The following is a 15,608-nucleotide window of genomic DNA, read 5'->3' as shown; positions in this document are numbered from 1 at the left end:
AGTTTAATATCACGTCAAGGCGTCCTCTACCCCTCTCCTCTTGTCAGCGTAAGACTACCAGCCTAGAGACACTACAGACATTTCGGGTTTGTACGGCCTCAGTAATATCTAAGTATGTCATATGAATAATGAATAGGGTACTTTAATGGACTGGAAAGATTTAACTTCAAAAGGAAGTATATATTTCTAGATAGATGCATTCATACCGATTACGTAATTTGCCAACATTAATTAGCTGCTCGGTTATGTCATTGTATATGTGTGGCTTCCAGAGGGCCCTACAGGGAATCATCGGATATATATATTAAGGTGTATTTAATGGTATGCAGTCGAATATCAAATATGCTCTGAAGATATCAAGTCTTTTTCCAGTCCTATGATTGAAAGTTATGTATATTCAACGGAAACCCATTGCAATTTCTAGTAATTAATCTTGGTATCAAAAAGCAATGGGCCAAATAGCACAATCTTTGATGTTGTTTTTCTACGTTACGCTTCGAATTAAATGCCGTTTTGAGTATTTTGTTAAGGTAAAGAATGCGTACAAACTGATCAAATTTGTATTCATAAAGAAAACTGAGATAGGTTCCTACATGTATTCTACCATCCCTTCGATTTTTCCGACTACTAAATATTTGTATGCGGTGATTCGAACGAGTCATCCTTGATGGTTGATATTAAATGTCGTATTTGTTTTAGTTATATTCAATAGTTCTCTGGTATATCACTTTTAAAAATGGCATAGATAGGGTTATATGGATATGTGGGAGTATTGTGACCTACATGGCACGTTTACATGTCCAATTCCTGAATCAAATGATGGAGTAGCGAAAGGTTTGTACCCAATGAATTCAAATCACGGATTTTGAACCTCATTATTGATAAAAGTACTGATAGAAGAAGTTCGAAATTTTCTAGAAATAATCACCTGCGACCTAGCTATGATTCCAAATCAAAGACGGTCACGTTGACATCTGATTTCAGTTTTACTCAGGCAAGGTAATTTTACAAGGGAAATTGAGTTAAATGCATCATCCTTGATTATACGTCTTTATTACGGATTGATTGACAGACCAGAGTAGTGTGTGTGCTCGTTGATTGGATGGTTTGGTATTATATAACACCCTTTCAACATAAAAAGGTGATTCAACGGATGTACCTTGATTAATTTGACCAACTTCAATAGAACAGCTTTTAAGCCCCTTGAAATTGCATGTCGCTGGCATATTTCTCCAGGCCAAATACGCCGAAGTTGCTAGTTTTGTTTCTAAAGGATGTTTAGAACTTCTAGTTTTTTTTTGAAATGTCAATATGGAACAACCCATATGTAATCAGTCCTTTCATTGTTCTGAACAAATTCTGATATCTATCATATTGAGTAAACAATTCAACGTCGAGATATTTCCCGGCATAAGTATAAAGGTACCACGGGTAAAAGTATATGTTCCTCTGTTGGCAGATATTTTTTGCAGAAAAAATAAAGTCTGTCAAACTAAGTTAAAGAAATATCGATAATGTTGACATTAGCGACTTATGATACAAGGCATTTACTTAGGCTCTTCATGCCTTCCTGACGATAAAAATCAATTTCAAAAATTAATTTTCACTTCCAGGGATACCGATAGCGACTGTTTATCATTTAAATTCCCATTTCTTGATCCTTTATGTAACCCAATCGAAACACTTGACCTCAAAAGATAAAGTTGAATTAAGATTTGGGAATATGTATGGTCGCTGTCATCGCTTGGTTTATTTTGTTGATTGTCTATTGTTCTTTTCTGGTTAAATGAAGTTCTACGTGGTTGATGTTCCGTAGACTAGTCAGTTTCCATTTGGATTTTACTTGGATTTGACCGTATGTTTTACGACGAAAAATATGCTTATCATTCGTAAACATTTTGTCTTTGTCGCTTGCAACTTTTCAAAGATCACTGTTGATAATACATGTATATATAACACAGTGAGACAAATCATTATCAAATGCTCATTGTGATAACATGAAATACATCAAGCGTGGTGTGGCGTTACCACATTAACGAATGATATTCCTGCAGTGTTTGTCCAGCTAGTGATAGGTGTATTCTCCAGACTCAAACTTGTAGGACACATTCAGTGTTAGTTGACGCCAGTCCGTTCATCACATCATGGGTTAAGAAACTTCCAAAATTTGCCCTGTTCTTAGAGATAGAATGTTGATGTTTGTATGAGCATTCTTCATTGGCAAGCAGTATACCTTTGCAGTCATTTGACATGCTGAACGTTTCAAGGATGGAGGTGCTGGCGAAGATGTTTTACAGAATCTCATTGTTGCTCAGTAAAAGTTTTTGCTTTTTTTGTTTTAATTTTGAGCGCCATCTCATTGCAAGCCAGATCGAGGCTATACTGATTTAAAAAATACCTTGTTTAATTGGCAACGGATGCATAACATGGGAAACCAATCAACAAGAAGTAAAAACAAAAATTTAAACAGTAAGCATGGCATTCTTATTAGGAATATTTCTAATGATCATATTGATGGGTTTGATTTGAATCGTATTGTATTGAAAAGAATCTTGGAGCCAGATCTTGAGTAACATATTAACCCTTCTCTCTAGGGAACTTCGTGGAAATCCCAAAATTAATCAATTCGAAGAGATCCAGTTGGCGTTTGGTCCCAAAAGAATTTTTCTGTCATTCATTTCAATTGGCAATATTAAACATATCGTAACAGTTTAACAGTATTGAGGCATGCTACAATTTCTGTTGACGCTTTAAGTTAACATATCGACGACACAATCTTCTTTGGACAAATTGTATGTGTAAATGTTCGTGGACATTACAACTCGTTTACGCTGTACTTAACTATACTTATAATATTCATTACTTCCTCCGAAATAAATAGAGGTTACACAACGAGTGGTTGTTTGATATGGAATTTATTTCACACGAGTAAGTTATTTTTTAAAAGTTACAAAAGACACGAGCTTTAGCGAGGACGAGTGTGAAATAAATTCCATATCCAACAATTTCGAGTCGTGTGACCTGTTTCTACCACAATAATATCGGTTTCAATTAAAGGGAAACGTGGCCAAGTATAATTTCGCGTATGCAAATAAAGTGTACCGGTGACGTCCGGGACCCGGTGATGTGACGTCATTAGATTATTGATGACGTCAATAACAATTGCAGCTTGGGTCAATGTTCACCGTGTTAGCCAATCAAAATGCGTACAGAGTTTATACCACGTGTGGTATAAACAGATTGTTAATCAACAGCTGTAATGATTAACTGATGGTCTGAGAGTTGAATAACACAGGGTATTGTGGTAGAATATTATATATCTAAATTGTTTTCAGTTTCAGAAAGCAAATTGTTACCATTACCTCGATCTTTTCTCTTTTCTTAATGATGAAAGTCATTCCAGGCTTTTTTTTCAACAAGCCTAATGTATGAGATGACAATTACGTAGATTATTACTGACTATTTACAAGACACTAACACACAAAATAAACATAAAATGGCACTTAAAAATATGTAAAAAGTTTACACTAATGCTTTATATTCTATGATTACCAAGGCACTGTCTACTTCAAAAAGGAGGCACTACCTCTCTTGATTTTAATTTCACATAAAAGAGTCATTACTTAGGTCTCTGTTGTAAATTATAGCTATTTGTACTTGTTAAACTCACTAGGGTGATCATTAAAACAGGTTTCTTTTTGTGAAAGATTGTCTTGTCATTAGGTTGTGGTTTTTAACTCAATTATTGTAAGTACACACTACCTCTTTGTTGGACTGTCACAATTACTGGTTAAGTACAAAAAGTAAAGTCGTCTCTGGTACACAAATCATTGAAAGACGGACGGACATACAGACAAGAGTGTCTTATGGGGTGTAGTCTTTTGTCTGTGAACTTGTGGGGTGCAACGCACAAGTTTTAATGAGCTATGGACATCGCATTTAATTTCCGTTTATTCCGTCGCTAAAAAGCACATGCGCAGTGATGTTTAATGATGAATTATGGAGAAAACTCAAAATTACATTAAATTTTATCTGCTATAGGCGACGAAGATATTTGCACGGAATGAATCGTTAATTCATCCAACAAGTATACCTGAGTGAGTGAATACGGAGGGACAAATTAAATTTTGTGCATAGACAAACTGATCCCTATATACCTTCTTTAATGTCCTTACAATTCTACGTCACAGTGTCGTCGTGAAGGTTAATGTCCTTAAAATTCTACGTCAATGTGCCGTCGTTAAGATTGATGTTTTTTTTTACAATTCTACGTCACTGTGTCGTCGTTGAGGTTAATGACCTTAAAATTCTACGTCACTGGGTCGCCGTAACAGTTAATGTCCTTACAATTCTACGTCACTGTGTCGCCGTAACAGTTAATGTCCTTACATTTCTACGTCACTGTGTCGTCGTTAAGGTTAATGTCCTTAAAATTCTACGTCACTCCGTCGCCGTAAAGGTTAATATTCTTACATTTCTACGTCGCAGTATCGTCGCTAAGGTTGATACTTTACTGACTATTGCTGCATCCTGAATGAAGAAAGTTGTTGTAACCGGAAACTGTTATCATGCTGTATAACAGTGTTTGCCATTCCCAGGTGACATTAGCCGGAAATACTCCGGAGTTTAATATTTGCCCAGATTTACGATTGGTTGTCTCTTTGTATATATAATTGTCATTTTGTATTTATTTCATTGTTCGTTTATTTTATTTTCTATAATAGTGATGCTATCATGTCTTAGGCTGTATAAATCGAGTGTACTCTTAAGTAAAATAAAAATGTCGCCATCAATGTTTTTATGACATTCGTGAATAGATAAATGTGATTACGAATTCATACAAGGGAAAAAGCACGTAATGTCTGATAATACACGTGGTACTTAATAAATTATCTGCAATCAAATTATTCAAAGAAAGATATCATTAAGGCCCTTAACACTCATCGTCCTTGAATGTCATTAGATATGTTGATTGGACGTTAAAACGTACCATACAGCCAACCCGAAGTTAATTCGGTCGGGTATAAGTATTCATTCTGCAGCTATAACGGTAATGTAAACTGTTATCTTACTTTAGCGTTTCTCATGCTGGAGCATTGCATTAAAGCATTATTGCACAAGCAACAATCTATATGTATTATTTCTTGGAAAAATAATTTGAGTTCACCAAATCTTCATTGAGCTAACGTGTAAATATTTGGTAATGCGCGAGATTTTGAGTGCGCCAAACTAGTACGTTTACAAAACTCTTTTTATCGGTAGTTGGAATCTATCATTGTTAATAACAACGTGATTGGAACCAATGCGATTGTACACGGGTTAAAAGGTTAAGGCTAGACCTTGGACGATTACTTTATGCATATAATTAGATAATTTGCCAATCACTTTGCACGTGGTATATTTAATTATTGTCAGGGAAAAGACATAACATAATACCGATTGTTCATTCAATCATTTGTTTTGGTGTCACAAAGAAAATAAAGAATACGATATATAAACGAAAGAGTAGTTCTAACAGAACAAAGCGAGGACAAATACCAACATAAGCTGATTTACATGGAGACACTTGAAACAGTACAAAGGGAATATGACCAGGCGTTCCGAAAGTGTATAATTCTTTAATGACTATATAAGTATCAAGTCGAATATCAATCCAGGTTTTATTTCATAACTTTGGTCCTGTATCTATACAAATCCCATAACCAAGAAAAACGTATTTTAGAAAAATCAACAATCATAGAATTTAATTTTAAAAAGTATCATGTGCTTATCACATTTGTCGAGATTAAGAACCATGTATTCCAGAAATAGCTAAAACAAGCTGACTTGAAATTACAGGCTACCATTTGTTTTTATAAGAAAGTTTGTTTTCCAAGTATATAATGTAGTTAACAGGATAACATGTTCTTCATTCCACATTGTATATACCCAAACTGTATTAAAACGATATATCTATAAATATCAAAAGCTGCCATTATACTTTTCTCCGTGTTATGTAATTTTTCAATGTATGAATATAGTCTTTGAAAGCTGATTATCACTTATATCGCTAAACAGCACTTCAAACGTTTGGGTTTTAGGAAGATACCGACACTTTCACTGATAGATTCATGGCACTAGATGATCCATAACCTATCTGTAATATAACGAAAATAGAGGACGTTTACCCTTGTGGAGCACCAGGTATTTTTTTCTCCTACGTTTTACACTTAGTTCTACTCTGTTCATAACGTTATCCATTTCAGATAGAATTATGATTTTGTTTTAAAACATGCAAGTATGATGTGTACTCTTAATTCCACGCACAAATATATCGCATAATATCTGACTGACTACAAGTGTGGGAAAATAGTGTCGTATCGCTTAGATGGTTCATCCCGTATGTAGGCCGTCATATAGGAATTAAGCTTTATACCCCAGTTGATGACTGGCACTAAATATTTGCACGCTATCGCGCGACGAACATTTAATCCACAGTACGCATACTGAAATGTTACTTCTCTACATATGCCGTCAACAATGTAACACTGAATCGTGAAATATACATTTAACACACCAGTAGGATTTCTTTAATTCATGACTCTCTAAGGTTTCAGAGATCGATTTTAATTAAAATTTACAATACATGATGTACTCCTGATCAACTCACGGATTGAAGAAATCAAACATATGCTCTTTACTCTGTTTCGGCAATGTTCTTCTTTCTGGTATGAATAATTTCCTTTCCTGCTGTCCGAACCCGAGTATGTTTACTATTGATCTCAAAAGAGAATGATTCTACGGCCTACTGTGCACTTGTTTCGTATTTCTGTTAACAATCACAGCTTTCGATATGTTGATTAAAGACGTGAGCAAATATGACCCGGGCAAATGTCTGACGATATGGCAGTCGCAGTTATTGATGACTTGCACAAGTCCTTCAAATACACTATATTGTTTCAAGTAGGAAACGGGTCGTCCTTATTTCAGAGTACATTTCGGAGACAACAATGCTGTGTTTTGAATTATGAGTCGCATGTGGTGAATATACCGCTGCATTTTCTCCATTTTCATGGCATCTCTCGAGACAGTTAAACGGAAATTGTTTGATCCTACCATTATATTTTTAAATGGAATAAGGTTTTTCCAATGATTATTCATATAAGCTGACACAAGCAAAAATGTTATCATTTCCGGATTCATTTTTTGCTCATTTTTACAGATCTTGGTCACTCTGACTGGGACTGGGAGTTTACGGAAGTAATTTTCATATAATAATGATGCTCTTAAGGTTATCAGTTATTATTTAAAGACACAGCCCCGTATTGATTTCAATCTGTATATTTTATAGATTATTGTGTACGTGCTCATCTACAGCCATTGTTTACCTGATATATGAAAATATATCAAAAATAATTCTAGTATCATTACATTTTGTTAATATTTCAATCATAAGCATCATATAAGTCGAACCTAGTCAGCTGAAAGTAAACTGAAGGTCACCGAGAATATTTCACACATACAGATTTGTTTTCCGTTAGAATTGAATATCTATATATTTTGTCTAAAATGAGTGTTCCTACATATTTTATCATTTCATGAAAAAAACTTCTATGACAATAACTGTGCCTGTTACAGATATTTCATAAATATTTGATTGATTGCTACCTGTCAAAAGATACCAGGAGCAAATACGTCTTAACAGAATAAGTGAACTCAACTATACATCATTATCACTGCATGTGAGAACTGACGCTTTCACCAACTGTTAAGTGACATCTTTCTCCTTTGCAGTTTACACCTCTGGCAACTAAAAGGAAATAAATGGGCACAAATCCGACTTTCGCTTATCAGCGAATTGAAAACTATTTGAACTTGAACGCTATTTGATTCACCATGTACTTTTAGAATTTATCAATCTTTTCTAAACATGTTACAAAGTACAGGCATCGCAATAGTGATAAGAATTCGTAAGATGCACATGACGCGATAAGCCAAAGTCATCATGCATACGTTGTTGGTGAATGAAACATGGTCTAAATATTTAGAGACAAATTGTACATGGCCAATGAAGATACTTTTATTACTGATATAAATTTCCTAGTGATCTTAAGCGTTCTGGATTTCTTGTTTGTATTAGATAATAATTAGGAGCTGACAGAGAAAACTAAAATAGGTCGATAGAAATATCAAAGTCTGGATGGGTAAGCAGCAATAGTCCCTTTATTCACAAAATATTATAATGTTCAATGTTGGATTTCAGAACGTATTCAAGTACATATGTACATTCTAAATTGTCATACTAGTATACATAATCAACAGCTGTTAGCTCTCGTACGTACATTTCCGGAACCACTGAATTGAGATATCTCAATTGAAGGATCAGCGAAGTTTGTGAAATATATCGATACATGTTACTTCGAGACTCTGGGTTTATTTATAAGATTAGTTTTTTTATGCGACAACCTTGAATTTTAGCGACACAGGTAATTTTTATTTAAATTTAACGTTGAAGAATTAATCTGCTTCTTGTTTATTATTAAGTATCGTGTAATGATACTTGATAATTAATTGCTTTGTGAATTTTATTCTTGTGATCAAGGAACAAATTTATTTCGTTCTTTTTACTTTTTTCCAAATTTTAATGCTATTTTGTTCAACCTTGCAATAAATATGCCTGGTTCGTTCAGTACACAATATAATGCTACCCTAATTAGAATGATTTCAATATCATTCATTTTTAATTACTGGGAGAATACTAATGCCTTTACAATAATGAGACAAAGTCAATGTGTTTGTTTTTTTATTATTGATTTTTATTTGATTATTATAGAGCCTATTAATGACACAATATGTATGTGTTCATATAAGAAAACATTATTGAAACATTACATTTTTCATCAAATCAAACCATTTAATCAATTAAACATTAATTAGAATGTTTGTGCTTGGTTCCACCTTAATCTGTTAAAATTAACGATACAATTTTCTCCAAATTTGTTTTTCTAAAACGATATCGATGTCATATTAAAGTTGCCATGTGGTGGTCTGGTGGCACAGTGGTCACACACACTTGCCTTTCACCTAGGCGGCCTTGGTTTGGTTCTCCGATCAGACGTGAAAAAGTATAGGTCACCTGCTCGAACACGTGGGTTTTCACTGGGTGCTCCGGTTTCTTCCCACAATAAGATCTCTCGCGCGCTTTCTTCAGGGCCAACAAAGCGTGATAAATATAAGTTGATAATACATAAAGTCACAACTTAATTGCATGGTTTGTGAAATACTGAAGAGGAATCTGGTGTTTGAATGTTTATTATGTTTATTTTATCAGACGCTTTAAAATAAAAAGTATAACAAGGAAAGAACCAAAACAAAACAGTTTATATTTACCGTAGAATAGCAGCACCGGAAGTAAACAATTATTAAATTAAATGAAAATCAACATCCGGAATGAATGAATGAATCATGACGAGTGAAAGCCCCCTTGTATGAGGACATTTTTGTAACTGTTTGTTTCCCAAAAATAGCATTTATTGGAAACTTATAATATATATATATATAAGTTGATATACCACTCCATTTTTTGGCATTGTGAGAACGGTTTCATTTTGAGTATCGTTCCATTTTAAAAACTATTCCATTTTGAGAATGGTTCTATTTTGAATATCGTTTTCCAAAATTTCGCGGTTCCCGGCTGTACCACAAACTCATAAAAAAACTCAAACCAGGACAAAACCGCGAAGATTCCATGAACTAGAAAATCCTTACAATGTTGGCATGTGTAAGAAACATGTAGAATAACATCACACAACTAATACGTTATCTGAAATATACTTAGATTAGCATTATTACATCTATTTGAATGCTGCATGCGATCATGGAACAATTTTGAGTAATGTGGATTCAAGAGATGGATAAAGCAGCTACATTTACCACAACAAAGAAAACACGTTTCGGTTAAGTGGTTTGTTGGAAGCGACTGACCGGCGAGAGAGGTCAGACCCCTATAATTTTCTTCCTGTGTAGCTGGAATGGTTAGTGTGCAACAGAGAACTACGTCAAACTCTGTCCATCATAAACCTAGCTTTTTATCCAAGAAACATCAATCTTAACGCAGGCACTTTTGTAGAAGGCCTTTCCTTTTGAAACCCGAAATGGACATCCACATTGCTACTTACAGGTCAAGACTGGTCATCAATATTTCATTGTTGGAATGTGATATTGGGGTCAAGGAGGCATCGGGTTTGATCTGCCGCATTACAATATAGAGCAAGAAGCAGTGAGGAAAGATAATGTCCTTTCCGCATATAGTGTAAGGCATGTGAACGTAGTCCTTTTACTAATAATAAAATCATGCAGAATTGGTGTAGCGTCCAATCTTATTTACACACCTGCCCTACGGATTTTTCTACAAGATTTATCAAAATAATTATAAATGTAGATTTATAATTGCATGCTCATCATCATTCTTCCTAAAGTGATAGGCTTTTTTTGTTCATTGTGCTGTACGGGCATTGAAGGGCATTAAAGGTCATAGGAAGACCGATGACATATATTTCTCCTTTTTACTTTTTTATCTGTTTTTCTATCCCATGTTTGATTTTTTTTCTCTCGTGATTACCCTTGGCAGCCGTCATAACTATATGATATGACTGACAGTTGTAAGAACCTTAAACCCAAAACAAACGAAATCACATACGAGCAAATTTGATGTGCAAAGAAAATGGCGTCTTTGCTGCTATATGAACGTAGGAAAATTAAATCGCGTATGAAAATATTCACGAAATCTTTATTTTGGTAGATAACATACACGAGCCTGCGATTTAAAAATGTTCTCTCAGCCGACGTTATGAAATGTGACAAATACGATACTCCATAAGATAGTATTATATCAAACAATCATTCAAAACTGCAAAGTGCAGCTGCTTTGTGCATGATGCATGTTGCGTAAGGATATATATAACACACATTTTTTATTATTATTGTTTTTTTGTTTTTGTTTTGTGTTTTTGTTTTTTCTTCTTTTTTTAAATTGGATATCTTGCAACAACTAAGAATATGAAACAAGGCTACGGTAGTACATAAGTACCAATGATAATAAATCGTACTGTATAGCGAAACACACCGTGTTTTTATTTATTGTACAATACTGTACTCTAGCAGAAAAAATGACTTCTTCGTATAATTCAATAAAGGATGAGACGTTCAATAATATAGCCTTTCTGCTTATTTAATTACCATTTTGATGAGTAGTTTTATGGTCATGCTAACTTAATAGGATACTGATAAATAATGTTTTTGTGGAGAGATTAGCCTAGTTTTAGCTAAGTTATGATATCCTATCGTGATAACTAACCCTATGAGGACACACTTTACACAACACCGTATACACTGTATCAATTTACAGCCGGTTTTCACGAAGGTTTAACTTCATATTAGTCGCTACGCGCAAACTCTAAAATCATATTGATGTCACGTGGTTAAGAAGAGTAGTAACATATTTTAGAACTGAATATTGTCTATAATCTGGTATCTCAACTTCATAATAGTGCAGTAATGTAATAAAAATCAGCCATTGTCTGCACAATATCAATAGTTTTCTCTTTCGCGTTTTATTCTAATTTCACGCCATGTTCCCAGACATGCAGTGTTTATTTGGTTAGACGAACCTGCTGGTGCACTTGCATACGTGTATAGTATATATACTCGTTTCCCAACACAGATATTTTTTGTTTTGTGTACATAGTATACATGCATGTTTTGAAGGCATCGTGGCAATAAAATGGGTTCTAGGTATCATATTGCCTAAACATATATGATCCTAGATTTTAAAACCCCATTTAGTTGAAATGTAAAGAATTCTAAAACAAAACAAAACGAAAAAGAAATATATAAAAAAGATAAAGCATAACATTCAAAATATATATACTCATAGTCTACTTCTTATATTGAATATATATTTTTTATGTTTAATTATACTTTTCATATAATGTTCCTTATACTTCTTTACTTTATTTAATGCTCTTTGAAGAATGTTCAGATTTGAATCATTTTAGTGCAGCAGGCAGGAAATGTGCATTTAAATGTCTGTTTTTTATTTAATAACAACCTTATTATTTTGGAATGAGAATCTTACATTTTTACAGTATCCTATAAGTTATATAAAGACTGTTTCAGCCAACTGTATCTCAGACTACAGTTTAATATGCGTCATAAAGATATTTGATTAAGTAAGTAATATTTTCATTTTGTTGTTTTGCAAGTATTAGTATATGAGGATGACAAAAAAATACTATAGGAATTTCCACGACGCGGACAGAAAACAATTATATTAATAATGTACGTCCCATCATCAGTTACACAATATAGGCATTGTTGTATTTTACATTCAGTATGGGGATTTACGGTAATCACCTTTTGAAACAGTAGATCACTTATGTTATCCAACAATGGTAGTTATTGGGAATGACATAAGTTCCCCGCCGTAATCAATTATCTTTCTACGTACGACCAGTTTCATGAGAAATAAACAAATAATTACGAAGCGAAAAAAATGCACTAGGGAATAAATATATATTAAATTCCTGAATAAAGTAAGCCACATAAAAGCATCGCACTGTATATATGAACAGCTGTTCAGTACTACCGAAATAAAAATGAGAAACATATTGAGTTACCAGACTTATTACGTCTTTTATGTCTACCACTCGAAGCATATCAGGAACTAATCTATTTGATGTGTTACCAGTCGAGGATCAAGTTTTTTTACTGAGGATACTGCGTGTTAATATGAAAAACCTGGAACACACTAAAATGGTCAATGTTGATTATACACTTAAAAGGTATAACAGATGCTTTTAAAGATCTTCTGCGTTGATATATTATACTGACAATGACCCGACCGACAAGTGCTTTGGTTGGATGTTTTACCGTTGAAATCTGGAAAATATTCATTTGAAGAAGGTTAATCTAATACAGGTGACACAAGAGGAGGTATATCCTATAATTTCTGCAATCTCAACACTATTTCGTGATTACATTTATAGTAAAATAATCGTTTGAAAATATCAAGACAATTAATTAAAATCATTACAATATGCATTCACCTTTTCACGTCCGATCATGGAACCGAAACCCAGCCGCAAAGGCGAAAGCCATTATGGGTATCATTATTATGTCGGCATTCTATGTGAGCAGCGGCGGCAATTGTACAAACACGATAGTTTATACCCCTGTATAAGTTGAGACCGTTCCTGATTTGGAAACGATACTCTTGTGTTTCATATTGTTTGTCGATATGGAAATTAAATATAAGGTAATGAATTCAAGCGTCAGAAACGCCAATGTATCAGTTTGAGCAGACAGCCATCGAAATATAATTAAATAGTAACATGGATATGCTAATAAATTATGGTTATATACATCACGCACATATTTCGTGTGAAAAAGAAGTATTCATATATATACAAGGATATTATCGACATGCAAACAAAACATCAGCTACAACTCAAAAAATGTCAAAACGAGGGGACATATGAACAAAACAATGATTCAAATAAATACATATGGAAATAGTCCGGAAATGATTTTTCCTCTTCGACGATACCTCGATCTACCACCCTCAATGTCTCCATGATAGATGGAGATTTCTGTTAGTATTGGTCTCAAAGAATATTCAGTGTGATTTGTTTGGTCCAATGGTTCATTTTCTATGATGACGTGGCTTTAGTAATATTTCAGTGTATTTGAACTAGCTTCAGATGACAAGTTATTATTACAGTTTGAATTTTAACTTTTGGAAATATTTTGTTTAATGCATCCCTCGTCAGTCATTACAGGTTTCAATACTTTTCCATAATTTTGTTTTAAGCTTTAAGTTGTAAAAGTTCAAGGAGTAGTAGTGTGCAGCCAGCCGGGATCGAACCCGCGACCCTCGGCTTACTGGTCCGCCGCTCTACCGACTGAGCTAAAGGGAAATTCCCCCTAGCCGGAAGCTAGAAGGCGACCATACAACTATGTACAGTATCTACAATTAAAACTCGGCCTGCTACAAAGTAAAGTTCCTGTATTAACTCTCTTCTTATCGCATTACCCAAACGTAACTCCAATTTCAGAAGGCGCAAAGTTGATTATCTTAGCTGCATAGTGCAAGACCGCAGTCCATACTGGGCTGTTCCTTTGATCAGTGTGTACTTACAGAAAGTGCCTGTGACACAAATAGCATTTAATGAATGCCCGTGTATATCAGGGCAAAGAACTGCAAGTCCGCATTTATTTCTGGACTCTTTGTCTGGTCAACACTTCCAGAAAGTGCTTGTGTAACCAGTTTCATTTAATGAATGCCGATGTATATCAGGGCAAAGGACGTTGCCAATGTAACATGTTAAATATGTTGTCTCCGACTGAAGTATTTTGATGATGTATTTTCGTAATTCTGGTGATTGGCTTGCAGACCGTTGGTTTACGTGATGCGTAAAATAGTTACCTTACTAAGCTACCGGATAATACCTATATTCTATATCAAAATTGAAAAAAGAAACGTGAAATATAATCTTTGTTTTTCAAATGCCCTCACTTAAAAAATAATAAAGGAATTTCTTGCTGACTGACTCTCATTCTAAAATCAGCATAATTGTTCAACACCAGCACTAAGACTGACCACGCCTGGAAAGTCTCGAATATCTTAAACTAAAACAAAAACTTTCCTTAATGCATTTGCCCCTCGGATTTAGCTAACTTAAGTAGCCTTGTTCCTTGTGTCGCTTATGTTTTTCTGTTGGCGTCTGCCTTTCTCGTCACCGCCGTTAAGGCTATTTAGTGTTTTTTTTCTGTTAAAACTGTCAGAATGCATTGATCAAAGTATTGTACAAGACACTCTAAATATAATTACCTTTCTACATAAATTTAGAGTTAAAATCAATGGAGGCAAAATTAAAACTGCATAAGATTTCTCCCTAGGATTGGCCACTTAAACTAAGCCCTAAAAGTTGATACCTAGAAGAAGACTCAAAAAGGTTGACAAAAATGGCAAAATCAGGGAGATCCAGTAGCTACATTAATCAATAACTTCCCAATTTTCAGTTTCGGATTTTATAATGACATTGTTGTGGTCCAAAGGAAATAAGCTTTATTTTACAGACATGTGTTCCATTATATTTGCCATGTTGTTATCACTTTCAATAAGACAATTAATCAAAAACAATAGGTTTTCTTATTTCGAGTCTGAATAATGCAGTCGTGATAGTATGGTTTGTTTGTTTTAGTTAGCGTTGCTTGTCAACACTGTAATCACAATACGTAAAATTTTCGGACATATACATGTAGATATTCAATTCTTGTACTTTTTGCCTATTTGTATGTCGAAATGTATTGATGTGTGGTTGAACGAAAGACAGCTACATGTAGGCATTGGAAATTTGTTTATTCATTGTTGTGTTAACCATGCACAATTGTGTCGGTATGACTTAATTATCCCACTTCAATACTGCAAAAAAGATTGAAAACTGTCATCAATTATAATAATTATGCTTCACTGGGATATTTTACTTAGACGCTTTAGTAGTAAAAAATATATATATCTGTACATTCAGGGCGAGTCTTCAATAGCGTTATGACCGGGGGTCACAATT

General features: G+C 34.2%; 1 protein-coding gene across 1 annotated transcript in view; it reads left to right on the top strand.

The window, feature by feature from the left end:
* Positions 1-15,608, top strand: part of LOC117338440 (neuronal acetylcholine receptor subunit beta-3-like) — a 79,953-nt gene that overhangs the window by 60,732 nt on the left and 3,613 nt on the right. The gene's annotated exons all lie outside the window — the stretch shown is intronic.

This window comes from Pecten maximus, chromosome 11 (assembly GCF_902652985.1).
Source record: "Pecten maximus chromosome 11, xPecMax1.1, whole genome shotgun sequence".
NCBI classification, from domain to species: Eukaryota; Metazoa; Mollusca; class Bivalvia; order Pectinida; family Pectinidae; genus Pecten; species Pecten maximus.
This window is presented reverse-complemented; position numbering and strand designations above follow the sequence as displayed.